The following is a 22420-nucleotide window of genomic DNA, read 5'->3' on the forward strand; positions in this document are numbered from 1 at the left end:
ACCCTTTTGTTTTTTAAAAACATAGACTCAGAGAGTAAACATTTCTACACAGCCATTAGAGCAAAATGCCTTTTGAGGGAGAATGCTTTGAATACATTCTGCCTTATAAAAAAAAATGTATAAAAGGACAGCACAGAAAAAAGCTGTGAGGCATGACATGGCCCATCATGTTGTGCATGCATGAGTTAGCTCTTACACGATCAGAACCAGAAGCTCAGATGAATGCTTTTCAACCTAAGCCTGATGCTTCGGAAGTTCAATGTCACATCACCTGGGGTCAGTGACAGGGCCACTGAAAGGTGGATCTTCTCTGGGGAGTCAGGTATTTTAAAAATATCCAGGCAAATATGTTATCACCTAGAGTGGAGACTCTGTTCTAGGAATCATGTTCACATCCTGATCCTGTCGTAACTGTAGTCTTTGTTTCTATCCTAAATATTAAACAGTCAAACATAAACCCCCGATAGGTTGTCCAGCACGACCTCAAGTGAGACCCAGGTGAGGAGGGGAGTTTCAGAGCACCTGCAGGGAGTAACAGATAAGCGGGAGCCACAGGAAGAGAGCAGGATCCCTTTGTGCATTCTCAACAATGGAGAAACGCTGGTCTTTCTGAATGATGCCTAACCCATTCCTATAGTGCTTTACCCTTTATAGAATACTTTGACTTTGTGATAGCAATAGGATTTATATCATTCTACCCATTTGGCAATGAAAGTACTTGGAATGGTGATTCTTCCAAAGCCACACAGGTAGTAAATGTCCGAATTCAAACGCAGGTCTTCTAAACCAGCACACCCCATTCAACAATACCTCTTAATGGTCTTTATAAAAGATGCAAGTGAAGGGCGCTTGGGTGGCTCAGTCGTTGAGCGTCTGCCTTCGGCTCAGGTCATGATCCCAGGGTCCTGGGATCGAGCCCTACATCGGGCTCCCTGCTCCGCGGGAAGCCTGCTTCTCCCTCTCCCACTCCCCCTACTTGTGTTCCCTCTCTCGCTGTGTCTCTCTCTGTCAAATAAAAAAAAAAAAAAAAGATGCAAGTGAAGAGAAATGACATAAAGGAGTAAACTACATGATGTTAGAGAAAGAATCACTGGTTGTCAGTGTGATTTACAAATCATGTCTTGAATTGCTGGGAAGAAGCCTAACACAGTGCTTTGAGCATGGAGTCAGGAGCCAGACCACCCAGATTCAAATCCAGGTTCTGCCATTATCAGTTGTGTGATCCTGGACAAATTACTCAACTCTCTGTGGCTGAGCTGCCTTATTTTTTTTTTTTTTTGGTACAACATAGTGATTCAACAATTCTATACATTCCTCAATACTTACCACGATAAGTGTGGTTCCCATCGGTCACCATACCTTATTTCAATATTACTGACTATATTCTCCATGCTGTACTTTTCATCTCTATGTCTTATTCATTGTATAACTGGAGGTTTGTATCTCTCAATTCCCTTCCCTTATTTCACCCCTCTCTCTTCCCCCTCTGGCAACCATGAGTTTTTTTCTCTGTACTTATGAGTTTATTATTTCTTTTTGTTTTTTTCTTTTTTTTTGGATTCCACATATAAGTGAAATCATATGGTATTCATCTTTTTCTGACTTCTTTCACTTATCGTAACATCCTCTAGGCCCATCCACGTTGTAATAAATGGCAAAATATCTCATTCTTTTTTATGGCTGAGTAATGTTCCATTACATATGTGTGTGTCTGTATACACACATGCCACATCTTTATCTATTCACTTAGCGATGGACACTTAGGTCGTTTCCCGATCTTGGCCATTGTAAATAATGCTGCAATAAACAGAGGGGTGCGTGTATCTTTTTGAATTAGTGTTTTTATTTTCTTCTGATAAATATCCAGTAGTGGAATTAGAAGATCATATGGCATTTCTATTTTTAATTTTTTGAGGACCCTCCATACTGTTTTCCATAGTGGTTGCACCAATTTACATACTTAACAATAGTGCACGAGGGTTCCCTGTTCTCCACATCCTCATCAACCCCTATTTCTTGTCTTTTTGACACTATCCATTCTGACTGGTGGGGGACGGTATCTCATTGTGGTTTTGATTTGTATTTCCCTGATGATGAGTGATGCTGAGCATCCTTTCATGTGTCTGTTGGCCATCTGGATGTCTTCTTTGGAAAAATGTCTATTCAGGTCTTCTGTTTTTTAATTGGACTTTTAGTTTGGGGTTTCTTGGTGTTGAGTAGTATAAGGTCTATATATTTTGGATATTAATCCCCCTACCTGATCTATCATCTGCCAGTATCTTCTCCCACTTAGTAGGCTGCCTTGTCATTTTGTTGATCATTTCCTTCACTGTGGACAAGCTTTTTATTTTTCTGTAGTCCCAATAGTTTTTGTCTTGGTTTCCCTTGCCTGAGGAGACATATCTAAGGCTGATGTCCAAGAGATTACAACCTATGTTTTCTTTTAGGAGTTTTATGGTTTCAGGTCTCATATTTAGGTCTTTAATCCATTCTGAGTTTATTTTTCTATCTGGTGTAAGAAAGTGAGTCCAGTTTTCCCAGCACCATTTATTGAATAGATAAATTGGGTCCAGTTTTCCCAGCACCTTTGTCATAGATTGACCAGATAAGTGTGGGTTTATTTCTGGGCTCTCTAATCTGTTCCACTGATCTATGTGTCAATTTTTGTGCCAGTAACATACTATTTTGATTACTACAGCTTTATAGCATTTCTTGAAATCTTGGATTTGATACCTCCAGCTTTGTTCTTTCTCAAGATTGCTTTGGCTATTTGAGGTCTTTGTGGCTCCATACAAATTTTAAGATTTGCGGTTTTAGTTCTTTGAAAAAGGCCATTGGTATTTTGATGGCAGTTGCACTCAGTATGTAGATTGCTTTGGGTGGTATGGACATTTCAACAATGTTGATTCTTCCAATCCATGAGCATGGTATATCGTTCCATTTGTTTGTGTCACCTTCAATTTCTTTCATCACTGTCTTACAGTTTTCAGAGTATACGTCTTTCACTTCCTTGGTTAAATTTATTCCTAGGTGTTTATTCTTTTTGATATCAATAGGATTGTTTTCATAATTTCTCTTCTGGCTACTTCATTATTAGTGTACAGAAGCACAACAGATTTCTGTATATTAATTTTGTAACCTGCGATTTTACTGAATTCATTACTAGTTCTAATAGTTTTTGGTGGAGTCTTCAGGGTTTTCTATAGTATCATGTCATCCATAAATAGTGACAATTTTACTTCTTCCTTACCAATTTGGATGCCTTTTGTTTCTTTTCCTTGTCTGACTGCTGCAGCTACGACTTCCAATATTATGTTGAAGAAAAGTGGCAAGTGTGAATATCTTTGTCTTCTTCCTGATCTTACAGGAAAGCTTTCAGTTTTTCACCATTAAGTATGTAAATTTCCTTATTTTTACAGTGAATGTGATAGTAGAACCTACAGGTTCACTGACTTTATTTTTTAATAAAAAAATTTTTTTTATAGGTAGAACTTTAAGAGCAATGTTTTTTTTTTTTAACTTTTATTTAAATTCCAGTTAGTTAACATACAGTGTAATATTAGTTTCAGGTACAGAATATAGTGATTTGACAGTTCCATACATCCCACCAGGTGCTCATCATAACAAGTGCACCCCTTAATCCCCATCACCTACTTAACAGCCACCACCCCCCCACCTCCGCCGGCCGTGACCATCAGTTTGTTCTCACTACTTGAGATACAACCTATTCCCTAGGCTCACGGGGATCACTCTTCTCTCAACAGCTGAAAAAACTGTGGACTGATTTTACCAAATAATTACATGGGTTGATCCAAGGAAGAAACCTATTCAGCCAAAGTGGTGACCACTCCTCCTTGTAGCACTACCATCATGGCTTCCGACCTGCAGCCCCTCCCGTCAGTCTGGTTAAGCCCCTAAGTCTGAGGCCTCACATGTACAGCATATATATGAATAAACAGACTTCGCATGGAATAAGCCCATCAGACTCATCAGCGAAACCTCTGCATCTTAAAAATCATTCAGTCTCAAAAACGATGTCCAAGATAGAGTGCTGAAAATGATCTATTTGGATAAGACCCAGCCGTTTACTGCTAGTTAAAACTGCATATGGCTTGGTCTTTTGATCTTCTGAAGGATTATCTGTAACTTTCTGTGGTCTAGAGTTGTTGCAGGGAAGCAGTTCAAATGCATTAATTTATAATAGTGAAAGGATTTTATCTTAGAAATTACTAATCCCATCCCACCGGATTATGGCTATTTAAAAAAATCATTTGCTATTTTCCTGCATTTATCATGTGAAAACCAGGATATCCTCGCACCATGCTGGCTCCAATAGGGTGAATGGTCCTTCATGCTTTGCCTTCACGTAACAGTTGTCAAAGCAAAAATGTCAGATGGGCTTCAAAGGAGAGTGGTAGAAGATGTGAAAAATCAACCAATTTTTCACTCTATGATAGGGTGAAGAGACCTTCATAAAATCGATTCCTATGAAAATTATATCTTTCGTACCACTAACAACTAGCAGCTCCAAACTGGATTAACAATGGTGATAAGTAACTCGAATCTACGTATATTTTCATCACACATTTCAGTATTTTGTTTCTTAGGGCTATTGTTTTTCCTCTGCAGCTCAGTCAAGTGTCAGCTATGACTTTTTGAGTAGCTTTGAGTAATGGGATCAGCTAATGTTCTGTACATGAAGAAATTCCATATCATTTGCTTCTCTAAAAATACTGCTGCCTGCCACTGGGGCCAATCAACAGTGATGAATAGCTAAAGGGACAAGTAGGTCTCTAAATTTACTTCGTATCTGACAGCACTTCAGCAGATACGGATAATGGGTCCCTATGACTCACAAATGCAACTCCCTCCTACTACAAGCAAGCCCTTTCTTTTCCAGATGAGAAAGGGCAAGGATTCCTAATGACCCAATACGTTCTTCCCTTCTCCTTTTCAATAAGCCAACAAAAATTCGTTAAACGCCTGTAGTATCAGGCTCTATGCAGCTTCTGGGCTGGATATAAAAAGCTGAAAAAGACACACATCCTTTTAACCGTTGTAAGTCTGTTAGTATGTGGCTTATGACTCTATCTGAACTAATGTTACCAATCAAAATGAAGCTGAAAAAAATATAAATTTGTGTGCATGCACATCTCCCTGTTTCTAACTCACTGACCTTCAGATACTTGAGTTGGTTAATCTGCATATTGGACAATTTGCAATATGCGGATTGCCACACATTCATGTAGAGCCACTTTTATTCTCTAGGTGTCTAATTTGGATTCACCCATTCAAAAATGTTTATAAGGCTCCTAATATGTGCCAGACACTCTGCACTGCATGTTGGGAACTCACTGGTGATACAAAACAGACAGAAATACATGAAGTTATTTACCCATTGAACTGATGACCTTACAAAAACATGTAATTGTGAGGTGTTGGTTATATGTTTTGGCTGATCAGAGCTTATAATTACATGCTTCTTACTAAGATTATTGCATTTTCTGCTGTGGGTGTTTAGACAAGGTAACATCCTTTCCGGAGTATCAACATTTTTGTGAGGTCTAAGATGTTAGGATACATTTAAATTTCTACCAAAGAATTAAAGGGCCTTGGCCAGCCCATTACAACTAGACAATCACTTAGTAAGACCCTTTTCTCTTCAAAATCCACCACCATCACCACATAGAGAGCAGTGTTCGATTGCACTGAAATTCCACCCATGTGTTTTAATCTCAAGTTCTCCTTTGATTATGACTGTGAGAGTAGAGCTAAGTGACAGTGTTAGCTAGTTTTAAATAGCCACAAGTGATTTACAACAAATCCAAATTTGGTGTTATCCAAAGATTTGACATAACATGTAAAAATGGTCAAGTGTTCTTCAACATGCTATATATTTACGGATACTGTCAGTTTTTCTCATTAACACCCCTTCACATCTGTTTTATCCTGGTATTTTACATAAATACTATTGGCCTCTAATGCTGTGGATATTAAGAAATTATTATTTTTGTGTTCAAAACCTTTTTAGAGGTCTTTCTGATCATCATTCACTCTCCTTTAATTTATCGTTTTTATTCTCAGTATGTTCTGTGCACCAGGCCCTTTGCTAGGCACCAGGACTAGAAAGACAAATGAGACACAGATAATCCTTAATTGAGCTATTATATCACGTTAAAAAAAATTAAGCAGGAGAAACAGGGAGGAACATAATAATCAAAGCATAGAAGCATTTCCCAGAATTGGATTTGTTATGAGCTGTTTTTGCCCAATTACTACTTTAATTGAACCATCTATAATTCCTTCCACTTATATTTTTAGTGTAGAGGAAGCCAGACACAAGATGTTACCCATGAAGCCAGAAGCCAGCACATTTTTTGACAGCAGAAGCTCCCTCAAGTCTATTAAAATCACCAGAAGAAAGAAGAAATCAACAAGTGATGGTTCTGGAAAATGACATCTAACAAGTCCAGAACCGTGGTTTTGTTTCTTATGCTCCTGGCCTGGCAGCATGGGAGGGGGGGTGGGAGACCCAAGGCAGAACCCTAACTCCGGCAATTATGCACATGGGGACCTAGGTCAAGACAGACTGCCATGTTTCCTAAGGCGTCTCAAGAATCCAGCCCTTCCAGGACAGCAGAGGCCCTTCCCAACCCTGATTTAAGGAATACTTGCTTCTGATACAAGATGTTCAGGACAGTTCAACATCATCTCCCCACTTGAGTATGCAGTGTGTATGCACACATGCCCATATGGAAGACCACCTCTCCTGCCACTGCTATCCCCACCACTCTGTCTTTAGCATAATTTTAATTAATGAGAAAAGTCCATCGAATGTTATCATCCCCCTTCTTCCACCTTTGGATACACTGCTATATTCCCTTACCAGCCAATTAGTGATAGCATACGGGAGAATGAATCCTGTAATATTCAGTGCCCCCAATTCCCCAAGCACCATCTAGTGGTGATGATAATTATATTAATGGTAATGATGATGCTGATGATGGTATTCTCAATGAATTTAAAACACCTAAAAAGGCCATCTTAAGAGTGAGTGGAAAAGAATCTTGATTTTTCCTTTTGGAAACATTTCCTAAGAAACGAAGTGCTCGTATTACCTTGACAAGAATCACCAAGGTCTCGAGGTTAGAATGCAAGGTAAAGCCATCTCTATTTTAAAATAAGAAGATATTGATTCACTGAGCAATTGAAAATTGCATTTCCCTGTTCACTGGCTTTCCAAATACTGGTAGTAAGACAATAAGGTGTTTTTGAAGTCAGGGCCCAAGCTTCAGGTATGGGCTTCATGTGTGAAAATGCAATGCTTTTTCTTATTAAGTCTCAGTTTCAAAACTACCCTCCATCATTATTTCATTGCGCTTGCCATGTCTTTTGTCTGTAAGTAATTTTTTTAAAAAGATTTTTATTTATTTATTTGAGAGAGAGAATGAGACAGAGAGAGAGAGCATGAGAGGGGGAAGGATCAGAGGGAGAAGCAGACCCCCTGCCGAGCAGGGAGCCCGATGCGGGACTCGATCCCGGGACTCCAGGATCATGACCTGAGCCGAAGGCAGTCGCTTAACCAACTGAGCCACCCAGGCGCCCCTGTAAATCATTTTTGTTGACCCAACTTCTCTTGCCTCCCAAATGCCTATGTTAGAACTGATTATTACCAGTGCTTCCCCCTAAATAAGTCTTGTTGTCCAGTTTATTGCCATGTGAATTCCTTCTCCTTAAATAAACATAAAGGCGTGGTAGCTCAACCAACAGCTCTAGCCTTCCAGTTAAACGTGTGTGTTTGCGTGTGTGTGTATAAAGTCAGTTAGGAATACACATGTGTGCGTAATACACACACACTTCACTAGAAAGATCAGTCTGGCCTCATTTTTCTTCAACTTCTGTAGTTTCTGATTCTCTTTCTAAAATCGAATAACCCATAGCCTCAAGTTTGGTATGTGTCCGAGTTACGGATCTCTGGAGAATGCCCTCCACTTCCCATGTCAGAGCTTGAAGAAACTAAAAGGCTTACGACCCCCGTGGCTGAGATGAACAGCAACGTGGAGGAGCCTAGAAATCAAGATTTTCTTAAAGAGACATTAACATCCAATAAAAACGTGGTATGTAGAAGAGTGTCAGCTCAGAATCTGATGGACATCGCCAAAATTCTGTTGTATTGCATGTGTATTTGAAGGTGTCAATATGGAAAGTCCCCTTGAAAGCCTAAAATGCATGTAAGAAACAAGTAAATAGATCTAAAAAAAAAAAAAAAAGGCTACCCTGAGGTATCCCCAAAATATTTCATGTGTCTTCTTTACAAAAACCGGGTCTATCACACATGTTGTATGGACTCTCGTTGGAGAACTGGCCTCTTCTATCCCAAATATTTGACTATTGTAAGTCAACGAAATTCTTAAGATGCAACTTCTACTTTATAGGAGAAGTCTCTTTCTAAAATGTATTACTGTCTGATGTATTGATTTGTTCTCAAATTGCTTGTGGAAACACACTGAGTTTCAATGTATCCACTAGAAACTCAGGGCATTTTGCCTGTACTATGGACACAGTGGAGGAAGATTCATTCATATGATTTCAATCATTTTTCATCTATAACCTCTATGACATAAGGGCAAGTTGCTTAGTGAAAGAGAGAATGCTTTCACATCAGCCAGACAAGCATTTACAATCCTCTGCAATCCAGAAACCAAGAATAGTTTCCCATTTAAAGAAAAAGAAAAAGAAATCCTGTTTATAATTGAAAATAGCCTTCCTCTGCAACTCTGTTAGGCTTTGCTGGGAAGAGAAAAATTTCTTAGTTTATGAGGCAGATTGCACTGAATGTGGATCACAGAAAAACTCTGCTCATTCTTCTTATGAATCAATCTTAACTATGCTGACAAATATTCATCATTTACTTTTTTTTTTATTTATTTGACACAATCATTTACAAAAGCATCAAAACAGTGCCTCTAATCTCTGTGGCAACTTTCTTTCTAGATGTTGCTAGAGGACGTACCCGGCAGAGAGGCAACTCTGTGTGGTCGTTATGCCCATCTTCAACAGAGAAATTTAGGAAACAAATAAAACAACCAAGAGCAAGGGGAAGATTAACATTAGGAGCCCCAGAGTAAAAAAAAATACCATTCCACTAACACTACATCTTAGTATCTCATCAAAGGATTTCCAATCACTTCCAAATGTCAGCTCCCACTGCAGAGGCAGATGAGACAGTAGAAACTGAAGGGCACAGACTCAATGTTCAGTGTGGTTATCTTCCAGTCCTCGAGCCCCTCTCCCAACACGCTTGCTACACATCCGCGTAGTTGTGCCATTTTGAGCAGGAGGATATACAGTAAAACCTGTGTTCTACTGCTTTCCCCAAGGACCTTGTGCCTTGTTAGCCATGGCCACGGCGGCCACACTCTCAGACGCTACACTACGAGGGGCTTACGGTCAGGTCGGCACACTGGAGGATATTCTTCCTTTGGCACATTTACTCTGCTCTTCTAGAAGTGGCCCTTCGTTGTGCGCACCAAGAATGGCAGTCCCCTCAGAGAACACTACCCAGATCACGCTGGCTGCTCTCCTGCCTTCCTCCCTGGGCCGACAGCAGATGCAAGTGACCAAGCCTCCCTCCTTCCCTCTCGTCTCTGATGCTCCGCCTCAGGCTGCCACCTCCGATTCAAGTTCTTCCGCTTCTACTTCACAAATTAACATATTTACAGACCTAACAGTGTCTAGACCAAGCAAAGCCATGGTGTAGGAGCCTAGACAGGGTTTGGCCCACACTTAGGTGAAAGACTGGGCAGAGCGCAAGAGGGGAGAGTGGCTTAAAACATAATTCTGTTCCATGACATTTTTTTCTGTTCCACTCAGCGATAGAGAGAGCGAGCCTCTCACATGGAGAAACATATTTTTGTAATGCCTCGAAAGACAATGCATCAGGGAAGGAATCACATTAATTTTTCTGAGACATCTAGGAAAATACAAAGCATCAAGATGACAATCCAGGCAGTCCTGGATTGGCTGGATTCCCATGTGCTTCCTAGACTCCTACCAATAATTCACCTTTGCTAGGAAGGAAGGAAGGGAAGGAGGGAGGGAGGGAAAAAACAGAAAAATACAAAACATCTGTACCCAGTAGTTATGAAAAATAACAGGCATAAAGAGCAAAAAATCTGTTCACTGAATGAAATCACTAGAAACCTATAAAACGGACAAACCAAAGTAGAAAGTGAGGCCGAAAACCAACCTGCTTCGCCCGTTAAGAGGGAGGCAGCTGGGGGTAATTCAGAGAACACGGGCTGCTCTGGGGCACACCTGGGGTACAGTCCTGCGTCTGCCACGTGCCCACAGGGGACTTGGATGTCACTAAACTTCAGACTCTTCAGGTAAAAATGAGAGCACGAAGTAGGTTATATTTAAAGGCGCCTTCAGCTTTGAAGTTCTAGATAGAAACTCCTTGAGTCCATACACTAGGTGTGTGAGAGCCCAGGGATTCCTGGTACCTCAGATGCCCAGGTGCGTCTACTGTTTGAGAAACGGAATCAGGGTCCTGTCACAGATCCACGTGTATGTGGCAATTTGTCCTATGACTGAGCAACACCAATTAGTGGGAAATAGATGGGTTATTTAGGAGATGGTGTTGTAAAAACTAGCTTTCTGTAGAGAGAAAATGCTGGATCGATACCTCTCCACCATAAAAACAGAACAAATCTCCCAAAAGCTCCCCCCCGAATGTCATAAAGGTCTAGATGTGAAGTATAACCATGAACCCAACAGAAATAGCTATTGGAAAGTATTTTCGATAACTGGGGATGAAGAAGTATTTCTTACGCATGATGTTCTTCTAAATCACAAAGAAATACAATGATGGATCTGCCTACAACAAAAGACACCAGACAAAACTGACAGGAGATAACTGCCATCTCTAAAAACGGACAAAGGAGGAATATCTAGACTATAGAGGAGATCCGCAAGAAACAAACGAACAAAAAAACAACAGAAAAATTTGCATACAATATGAACAGACAATTCAGAGAAGGAAAAGCTCAAATGGTGAAGAAGTATATAAAGAGAAGTCCAAGCTCACTAGGACCCCGAGAAATGCCCATTTACATGACAAGGACGCAGCCAGCATCAGAGTTGAATGGGAAAGTCAAAGAGAGCCACGTGGCAGCTTGGGAGGTTGCCAGGCTCCACCTCCCACAGTGGTGGGAGGATGGGCTGCCCCCGCTGCTCTGCAGAGCAGTCCTCCATGCTTGGGGACACAAGCGTGCTCATGCCCCCAGGATCCTGACAGCGCAACCCACACAGGCTCTCCCACAAAGCCAGAGGATGACATGAAGGTGCACCCCAGCACTGTTCCGGAGGCAGCAAAGACGACATCACTACGGAAGCGAAGGGATAAAATGTGGCGGATTTCTGGGATGGCACATCACTCGGGAGCCACAAGGAAGGAATAAGATGCACACCCAGCAGCATAAGCAGCTCTAAACCCAGAGATGATTGGAAGAAAAAAAAAAAAAAGGAACCAGAATCTATAATATTGCCTATGTATAAGATTCATCTGTGCAAGTACGTATTTTCGAAGGTCACACATACATCTAAAGCAACATTAACTGCATGACAGCAGTGACCTCCGAAGGGCATGGGAATGGGGACAGGAGCTGCAGGGGGAGAGAGATGCATGAATGGAGGACAGTGATTCTGTCCACCAGCTCGGGACACCTGAATGGGCAGTGGGAGGACCTGGAGAAGGTGGTAGGGCAAGGAGGGGGGAAGCTGGCTGGAGGCTGACCTGTTTGCTTCTCTTGAAAACTGGAATGTGGACAGGTTGAAGGTGTGAGAAGCCAGAATGCTGGACTGAAAGCTTTTGAAAGAGGATTCATCAGAGGAGTTGAAATAGTTTCACTTCCAGAAATACACGTTGGTTAAAACACAGCATGGTGTTCAATCAGTAAGATCAGTTAAGTACGGCTCGAATACTGATACTTATTTACCAGGTACTTGAGACTGTAGCAGGCGTAGATTCAAACTAAAAGCAGCCCTGCTCCAGATGTGTTGAGATACCCACAGTCCTCTGACACCTCAGCTACCTAAGCCCCCAAATCCATAGGACTTATCGCATGAGCCGCATGAGGACTTGGGATACTTCCCATCAGTGTGAAACATGGATCAAGGGGAAAGTCTGTTTTCAAGAACAAAGGTCACAGGCTGGTGGACCACGGGTCAAATCCCGCTTAGACAAGGTTACTGAATTAGCTGCCAACATTTACATTTTGCATTAAGAACAGATCCCTCGGTCCATGCGGAGAACTGGAGAAATCCGGGACAACGGGCCCGCATGCCTGGACCTGCTAGAGCCACCTTCCTAGAGCAGGTGTGCAGCCCTTTGTGTGCAAGAGCCCCCTCTCCCCCCCCGGCGCAGTGCCCACCAGGCCCGCACGGGCATCTGGGGCTGGTGATGCCGCCACGGCCGGACACGACACGCAGCTGTGCAGCCCGGAGCCACAGAGGAAGCTGGTTGTTGGAGCGGAGCAGGTCACTGATGGAAACAATGTAAGTCTTAGCTTTATACAAGCATAAGCCCATTTCAAGTGGGACATCTGGAAGGGCTTTACTCCCTCCGGAATGCACCAGAATTAGCAGAGGAAATGGGGCAGGGAAAGGAAAGCAGTCCCGTTCTCCTGTGTTTGGAAGATATTCAAGCAGATGGGGTTCCAGAATGACCTTTCGGAAGGAGGTGAGAGCAAGCCTGGACAGAGAAGACGCCTGCACGCCAGCCCTCCCAATCCCCGAGGGCCAGTAACCCCCTTCACAGTCACTGTAACTACAAATCCTGGCTCCCTGCTCAGCGATTAGCACCGTCCATCAAGAGGACAAAAACACCAGCAATGACTGTTTTGTTCCACACAGCAGTCATTGTTTAATTTTTATATTAATTTTCTCACTCTTGCTTCACACATGTCCTTCAAATGTCCTGCGGATGCTGGATCCTTGTCCCCATTACAAAACTTGTATGGAAATGAAGGTTTTGCTTATGTTCTAGGATTAATATTACAAGTGTCAAGATGAATTTAAATGTCCTTTTTTTTTTTTTTTTTGCTTCAGTCTGTCTTTAAAGGGGCTAGCACCTTCTTCAAATGATCAGGGCATATATGATAAGGTGCACATATGGGATTGACAAGGACCTTGGGGCAATTCTTTGAAATGGAAAGCCCTGGTACAAGTAGCAATGTTCTATGAAAACAGTTGAGGCACTGCTTACATGCACTTTGTTCTGATTTGTGTTTCATCAGAGACCATCAGTAAGTGAATAACATACTATAGTCAGGTAACAGTAAGAGCTAAGAAGAAATCTTAAAGGTAGGAGCTTGCATGTAATTGGGGTGTAATACTGTCGTGCGTGGTCTACAGTTAAGTTGGGGGGGCTCCAGCCTGGGTGGATATCGGGGAAGAGTGGGCACGAGGTGCTTGGAGAAGCACAGGGAGGCCAGTGTGAGGAGCATTCTGAGTGGTGGAGGGATGTCCTGACATGGGGAGCAGGCAAGGCAGAGAAGGTTTAGTGTGAGCTGGGGCAAGGAGAGAACATCGGTGAGGTTATGGACTTAGAGAGGTATCCAGTGCCTTGAAAGGAAACCAAGAGTCGACCTGTAGTGGGATGGCTGAAAAACACAGCTGGATGCCAGAAAAGGCCAGGGGCTACAGAGGTATTCGGGGGTTGCCGGTGTTTTGGGAATAAATGAAGTCATGGCCGACTCATCCCAGTAGCAGCTCACACCTGTTCTCTGCGCCAGCAACTACTGCCGATTTACCCACACACCATCTCCATGACACCCCCTCGGAGAAGGGACTTCATTATTCCCTCCACTGAGGAGGGAACAGGACCTCAAGAAGCAAACCAGCTGATTCAAGGTCATGGCTAGAAACCTGCAGAGTCAGGTACCAACCCAGATAGTCTGGCTCCAGAACCTCTGCCCCTCATCACTCATGTAGAACAGAAAAAGGACGACTTTTAATTTTTCACCCAGTGAAAATGTGATGTCTTGGTCAATCTGGATTGCAGAAAGTCATTTCCCATCACACAAACCCAACTGGACTTGTGTCTGGATCACTGATTTAATTTTGCCAATCAGGAAATCAGAGGACTGGAAAGAAGATCCTGGGCTCCACTGCTTCTTAGGCAATCAGGTTTTCATTCTTTCACTGTGGATCTGCAGAGAAGGTGATCCCACAGCTGTAAGTGGCTGTCTACCCTGGGGTCCCACATCCCTCATTCCTCAGCAGGTCACCTGTGCCTGTCCCCATGCCCCGGGGCCAGGCTACACACCAACTGCATACATAGACGCGGAGGCTCTGAACGTCCTCCAGTTTCCCCTGATGACTCCCACACCTACCAACTCCACAGAGCATTATCAGAAAATGAACTATAACTTGTGTCTAATGATTTTTGTTCTTCTTAGTGCATTTAGTGGGCTTTTTTCTTAGTTCAAGGGTATTTTTTTTCCCAAGACTGTTTTTTATCTCTCTAAATACATTAGGTTCACAAAGTAAACCTCACCAGAACATTTTGTATGTATTTACTGAAAGTTGAAGCCCAGTTTTTTTTAATATGAATGTTACAGAATGTGATCATCTGAAAGAAAATTATAATAGTTTATAGCACATGACAAAATGCAAGCAAGTCACTTAGAAATACTAGAAGAATAAGACTCTAAAAATTCCTTTCGCGGCGCCTGGGTGGCTCAGTCATTAAGTGTCTGCCTTCAGCTCAGGTCATGATCCCAGAGTCCTGGGATCGAGCCCCGCATCAGGCTCCCTGCTCGGCAGGAAGCCTGCTTCTCCCTCTCCCACTCCTCCTGCTTGTGTTCCCTCTCTCGCTGTGTCTCTCTCTGTCAAATAAATAAATAAAATCTTAATAAATAAATAAAAATTCCTTTCCTCCAAATGCATGGAATTGTATATGATGACATAACCTATGGTGCATTAATCGTGGTATGATGTGAAAAGCAGTCAATACCAGTGACAATTGGATTAGTGCTGGAGATAAAAGGTTAAGAGCAAAATTCAGGTGTCAGTCCTTATTTCTTTGTCTAAGTATTTCTCATGCTTTGCTGAATGAAAACAGAATGACCCACCATAAACAGCATTACCTGACTTCTCACATTTCAGGAGAGGATAAACTTAGGAGTTACTCAATTTTGCTCATCTAATTTAAAATACCCAATAACTTATCCTTCTGATCTTAATAACAATATATCTTACAATAGTTTTTATTTGATAGAAATCAAAGTCTCTATCATTGGACTGCCAAATACATGCAAGTGTGAATTCACCCACTGGTTATCTATTTATTGGATATTTATTGGGCTTCTACTAAGGACCAGTTATTGGAACCTACAATCTTAAAGAGAACGACCATACAAATAAGTATGTACCAGGTACAGGGTTTAATTTAATGTGTCGAGTGCTTTACAAAGTTTATAGAGGTCATTATGAAGACCCTATGAGAAAGATACATGCTGTGATCCCCATTTTACAGATGAGAAAAATGAAGTTCAGGGAGGTCAAATAAATTGAGTGTCATTGTTCCTGGTGAAATCGGGTTTCAAGCTCCGGTTTACATAGTTTAAAATCCTGCACCTTTAAAAAAAAAAAGCACTAGACTGTACTGTCTCTTAAAAATTATTAAAATGTATAAAAAATGTATCCAACTATATACTTATCATGGAAGTAGATAAAAGGAAACAATGTAGCCCTGAATGTATAGGAAGCCATCACAGAAACACTACATCTGAGTTGAATCTTAAATGATGAATAACTCAAAGATGGAAGCACGCTGTGGGGTTGGCTGTGGGAAGGCAGACATTTTTTTCAAATACCAGTAAGAGGTCTTATGCAGTTGAGTGACAAGCGTATATAAGTTGCTAACTAAAAAGCTGGAAAAAAGCAAGCTGGAGCCACATGGTGAGGTGCCTCTGGAAATGCTAAGCAGTTGAAACTTCAGCCACTGGGCCAAGGGAAGCGCTAGAGGAATGCAAACAGGGAATGACATGGCTGGGTTCTAGAAAAATCCGTGACTTCAGCATGGAGGCAGGGAGGGTGGCTGAAGAGAGTAATTGTGCAAGGGGGTGAGAGTATGTTCTTGCATGATGAAGAGAAGGGGACTCAGTTTTAAAAATGCATTTAATAAGAAAACAGGATTGAGAGTTCTGTGAGCTGTGGTCGAGGGAGGGAGAAGGTGTTAAGCAGGATTCTGATGCGCTGTTTGGGTGACTTTTTTAAGGCTTCTGAGGACAAATTAGAGGGGGAGTTAGGAATTCCATTTTACATGGAATGTGGCTGCCTGTGGGACATATGGAGATGCCCAACAGAAAATTATTGGAATTCAAGAAAAGAAAGTAGGGCTTGAGATAAAGATTTAGAAGTCAATGTAGTATGTATGGGTGATGTTTAAAGCCACAAGCATGGCTGAACTTGGCACCTGGAGGATAGCTGGGCCCAGAGTTTCAGGGACAAACAGCACATCCCCACCATATAGGCCACCATCTGCTTCTGATGCTAGAACAGAAGCCCATGTATTTTAAAATCTGAAAACTCTTTAGTATACTGAAGCCTCAGTAAGACAGAGTTTAACTTCCAAAAGAATCGATAGCACATAGATTTGTTCCATATTCGGCTAGGGCAGAAACTGTTTACATAGGGAAAGTAAAGTTACTCTGTGAACTGAGAGTTGCTTAGATATCTTAATTTTTTTCTTAACTCATACCCCCCAAAATAACCAGTTAATACCTTTTTCTTTCAATCGATGATTTTAAAACTTGCATATTAGGGAAAGTATCTTGCAATCTATTGAAGATCTATTTTTATCATGGACTGAAAAGCTTAAGTAAACAACAATGGCTATTTCTGTGAATTTATTTCTGCTTATGCAATGGATGCACTGGATTATAGTCTGACTAAGGGCAAGCGTCAAACTTTGCAAACTCTGAAACCTCAGCATGGTGAAGGGAGAAGGGGACGTTCTCGCTCTACCCCAGGAGCTCAATCAAGAGCTCTGCCATTAGCATTAATTCAATAAAGGGCCCCACTGCTTCTGTGTGGAAGAAATTACACTTTTAAAGAATACATATATTAAATCTGGACTATAACTTTATTATGGGAGTTTGATGTGTTCTCCCAGGAAACAGCTTTAAACCAGGATACGTCAGCAATAATGATATTTTTCCCGTCATTATCCAAATTGTCAACAAAAGGAAAGATCATTATGATCCCATATAAGAGAGAAAGAATGGAGCAATAAACTAGATGCATTTCCCACAGGATGATATAAAGCAGAATTATTCTAGGCAAGGGAGAGACAATGCTGGGGAGGTAGAGGTTGGAAGTTTTTCTGTTGTGTCAGAGAGGTGAAAATATACCAGTCAGCCAGTCAGAAAGGGCAAATCCTTGCTGCTTAGAAAGCAACAGCTGATTTTTTACAAAGAAATTTAGACAATGCCCTAGTTAATAGAGAAAGCCACATGTTTTACTGTCCAGGTTGTCAATTTCTCTGACCTTGAAATGCCTCCCTGCCTTGGGTTCTAGGACATACAGCAACATGGGACTCTCCCTTGTTGGGCTGCTCCTCCTTGGTCTCCGGTGCTCTAGTAGGTGAGGGGTTATTAAGCACCTTCACTCACACTCATGACTGAAATCATTCCTGTCTATACACATGCACAACTTGTATCTCCATCCTGGCCTGTCCCACGTAGTCTAGACCTGTGCATTCAAATTACCTATTGGACATGTCCACTTGGGTGTCTCAAAGTATCGCAGCTCACTCCACATACCTAACACGCAGCACTCCTGATCATTTTCTTCCAACCTTGGCTCCCTCCCAGGGACTAGCTCTCCCCACTCCACCACCACCTTCACTCACTCAAGTACTCAAGAAACTCTGAGCCATCACTTAAGCCTCTCCCCCTCTCACCCTCCAAATATAATTCATCATAATGTCCCATTGATTTCCTCTCTCACTGTCTCCCAAGATTCAGAAACAAAGTATTTTAGAAATAATCATCAAGTCTCAAAATCTAGATGGCACCAAAGACACTTAGTGGAAAAAGTACTTCTTGGCCTGCTGTTTTGACATTTGGTCATCTGCATTTTCATATGGATTTTGTTTCATTGCTTTACACTTTTCATTTCACAGATGAGAAGAAAACCAGACACCTGGTATACGAGACCTCTCAGTACTACAAACACAGAAGGAGAGATAGATTTTCCTGCCTCTCCTGAGCTATCTGTTCATGGGTTTGAACATACGTGAATGCTAGCCACTTCTCTGCTTTGAAAATGTCTCATGCTACAAAAATGTTATGGGACCTCTTTCTGGACAGGAACATGTACATTATTACATTCACAGACTTAGGTTTAATGCTCAGCTGGTGGTTGGGGGGCAAAGAATAGAAGATGGGGTGTCATTTTTCCTTTTAGGTACATGAATGAATTTCATGGACTTCTAAAAGTTCCTTTTCTATTTCCTAAACAATATAATCCACCTATATTTATTAGGAATGCCTATCTGGCCCGGCATGAAGAAGGCCCCGTGTCACTTGTGAAGAATGTGCTCATTTCTAGGAATGGAAAAGGGGGAAAGAAGCATTTCCATAATTAGTATCACCCTCAGCCGATATCCCAGGGCACCACCTTGTTGGCCCTGGGTGATTATGCATGATAAATATAAATTGTGTTTCCGATAATCAGGATAATTATGTAATACATACTAAATTCAGAATCCTATCGCTAAAAATGGTAGCAACCTACCACTGTCAAATAAAGACTGTAATTTACACAGCAGTGAACAGAAATAAGATATTCCATGAAGAAAGGCCAAATCTATAGGGGTAATAACATAGGAATGTGCTGAACTGAGAAATAATTTTACGTGATCATGAGTCACAGTGACTATAAGATTTCAGTCAAATTTAACTGATTACATTGGTGTTAATGCCATCACTCCTAGCCAAAAGCAGAAATAGAAGGAAACCTGGAAGTCCATGTGCAGGCACTAGTCTTCTTTTTAATCCATCTCTGAAATGTGTTTGTCTTAGGCAGACACCAGGTAAAACGCCAATGAAGAGAAAAAAAAAAATCAACCCCGAGATAATTTTAAATGAGAAATAAAATCTGGAAGGAAGCCATGCCAGAATTTATTGAAAAACAGATTTTTCTCCTTCAAAAATGTTATTAAAAAATACGAATGTTTTTGTGACTTATTGCCAAGTTTATTTTGTAGGCTCTCTGCTACTCAGATGCACCATACTGTACAATGTGATGGATGGGGGCTATTAATAATTTTTACTGAAGAGCAGAACAGCCCATGCTACACACCGCTATTAAAAAGGTGAGGTATTCTGAGAGTACATTCATTTCCTCATAAAGTCACATGTCACATCTCCCCCTGGATTTTCAAATAGTTCCTTCCGACAGACTCGTGTACTCTGCGGGTCCTGAAGGATGGGCTGGCTGGTGGGAAAGGGCTGTCACTTTGCCCCAAGAGGACAGTCCTAGTTCTCTGGCCAAATTTCCATCTGAAGGCATGCCTGTGTTTTGGACAGTGTAACCCTGTTTGTATTTCTGTCTGTTATCTGCATTTTAAACCAAACCCCGTTTTATATATTCTGTTCCTACACTGCCCTCCAGCTGGGGGAGGCATGGCATAGGCGTGGGGAGCCTGTCCACTCTCAGTCCTGGCCAGCTCCCTGGGGGGGCATTATCACCACAGACAGAGTCCAGCCTTGGTCCCCCTGGCTTCCCATCAGCCCCATGACCAGCCACACTGAGGAAGGACTCGGAGGCTTATCAGCGGATAGAAAGATCAGAGAGACCACTAACTGGGGTCTTAATTATTGTTGCTGAGAAAATAATATACTCATTATACATATTTGTACATATCATGGATTCCTTGTCTTATATTTTTTTAAAGTTTTTTATTGTTGTTAATCCCCATACATCATTAGTTTTTTTTTTTTTTAAGATTTTATTTATTTTTGGCTTAAATAAATAAAATCTTTAATTATATCTCTTTGGGGTTTGGCTTAAAATGCAGATAACAGACAGAGAGAGAGAGAATGAGAGACAGAGAGCACGAGAGGGAAGAGGGCAGAGGGAGAAGCAGACCCCCCGCCAAGCAGGGAGCCCGATGCGGGACTCGATCCCGGGACTCCAGGATCATGACCCGAGCCGAAGGCAGTTGCCCAACCAACTGAGCCACCCAGGCGCCCACATCATTAGTTTTTGATGTAGTGTTCCATGATTCATTGTTTGTGCATAACACCCAGTGCTCCATGCAGAACGTGCCCTCTTTAATACCCATCACCAGGTTAACCCATCCTCCCACCCCCCTCCCCTCTAGAACCCTCAGTTTGTTTTTCAGAATCCATCGTCTCTCATGGTTCATCTCGCCCTCCGATTTCCCCCCTTCATTCTTCCCCTCCTGCTACTTCTTTTTTTTTTTCTTAACATACATTGCATTATTTGTTTCATAGGTACAGATCTGAGATTCAACAGTCTTATATTTTTAAAAAATGAGAGAGTGCCCACAGTAACTGACTCCTCTTTCCTGGGACGGACAAGATTTCAGGGGCTACCATCTCTTTTTCTTCATCTTGCTTTTTTTTTTTTTTTTTTTCCCTCTCTTCCCTTGCTAAGTCCTCCTTTTCTGAGGCTAGCATCTTCATCTCTCTCCAGCACACTGGGGTTTGAGCTGAAGTCCAGGTTCTGCTGCCCCAGGGGTGAATGGGGCAGAGCAGAAGTGAGAATCAGATGTATCCCTTCACCTGCTAAGGCTGGTATACCTGAGCCTTTACTTTGGGCTGAACCAGAGCCAAGGGCACACTGGATCTTGACCCTTCACAGAAAGAAAAGGCAATGGCTCCCGAGGGCCTGTCTCTGTCCATGGCAAAGAACATCCTATTCACCAGCTTCTTTATCCCAGTCCTGCTTGGTCCACTCAATACAACAGGTGGGTAACAAAAAACCAGCTCACAGTTCAAAAAGACAAAACTCTAAACCTTTACTCACTCTCTGGCTTTCTTTGAATAATAATCCTGAATTTGCTTTTCTGGTTAGTGTCTAGGGACAACCTGTCATTTACTCGCAAGGCCTCATCACCTGTGATGAGTGGTCACTGCCTGTCAGACTTTAACAACTGAAGCACGATCACAGGAGTGCAACACCCAGCTTTACGGGACTTGTGTTAGAATTTCATGTGGTTGGGGGCAAGATGGGTCATATTCCAGAAGGCGGAGCCTGGAGAAGATACCGACCTAGGGCCAATCTGGGAAAGCCCCAATTGTAGGTGATTGTAATGGCAGAGTTTATCAGTAGATGGGAGAGACCGGCCAGTTGCATTGTATTAGAAAACCCTGGAGAAACTCAGGTACCCACCAGGATCCTAAAAATCGGAATGGAAGAACAGGTCATGGTGCATGCAGGCACTGGTCACAAGGAACTGATGCAAAGATTCAGATTCTGGAACTAAGGCAGAAGGTCCCAGACAGATAGTTAAAGGTGGCTTGTGACTTAGCTACTGAACTAGCGTACTTCACTCCTTCAAATCTCCTGGTTCTGGAGTTTAGGGTCGAGTGGAAGCCTATTATAGTGGGAGGCAAGTATTTTTAGGTCAAGGAATAGAACCAAGCAGGTCATCTTATTGGGTATTTTAATTTTCCCAGGCCAGATTTCCATCTCCCATCCATTTCTCTTACCCTAAACTCCCCTCTTCATAAATTTACTTTAAAACCTTTCTGATCTTTCTTCACATGGATCAAGAGTAGGCAAAGGGCTTTGAAAAGCAAATGGAATGACTTTATGGATACATAGCCAAAGGGAAGAGATATAAGCATTTTTAAAGGTAAGTTTCTTATATTAACAGTTCAGTGAAATAATTCTATCTTTGCTCTCTTGATTTTTATTACAATACCCACAGACCACAGAAAAGAATGGGAAGGTCAGCCCAACTTTTGTTAGGATACTAATGGGAAAGGTTATAAATCACTACATTGCACGAAGATAGAAAAATATGGAAACTGTCAAGATAAAACATGGTCAGGAGAATTTTGTGAGGAACAATAGTATTCCTCAGACCACATTTTTTTGAACCAGTGATTAAAAACTTCATTTCCTTGTTGGCTTTAACATCTAGCAGATTGGCATGCGTTTGAAAGCATAAGGAACTAGTACTAAAGAAATGCAAGAAGGAGAAGGAGGATTTGGTTAGTAATAAGCTTATTCCAGACCTCTTCAGATTAAGGTCAAGTATAAAATTCTCATTAGTTTCCAGTTTATTTAAATCAGGGCAGCCATGATTTGAAAGTCACCTCCATCATCCTGAGCTAAGAAGTGTGTGAGTAGGTCCACAAAGCCCAACAGGAAA

The 22420-nt window shown here is 41.8% G+C and overlaps 1 protein-coding gene across 9 annotated transcripts in view; it reads right to left on the reverse strand.

The window, feature by feature from the left end:
* Window positions 1-22420, reverse strand: part of CELF2 (CUGBP Elav-like family member 2) — a 521311-nt gene that overhangs the window by 204329 nt on the left and 294562 nt on the right. The window lies entirely within an intron of this gene.

This window comes from Mirounga angustirostris, unplaced genomic scaffold (genome assembly GCF_029215605.1).
Source record: "Mirounga angustirostris isolate CCGP_5_RB_7025 unplaced genomic scaffold, mMirAng1.0.hap1 SCAF_5, whole genome shotgun sequence".
In the NCBI taxonomy this organism is placed as follows: domain Eukaryota; kingdom Metazoa; phylum Chordata; class Mammalia; order Carnivora; family Phocidae; genus Mirounga; species Mirounga angustirostris.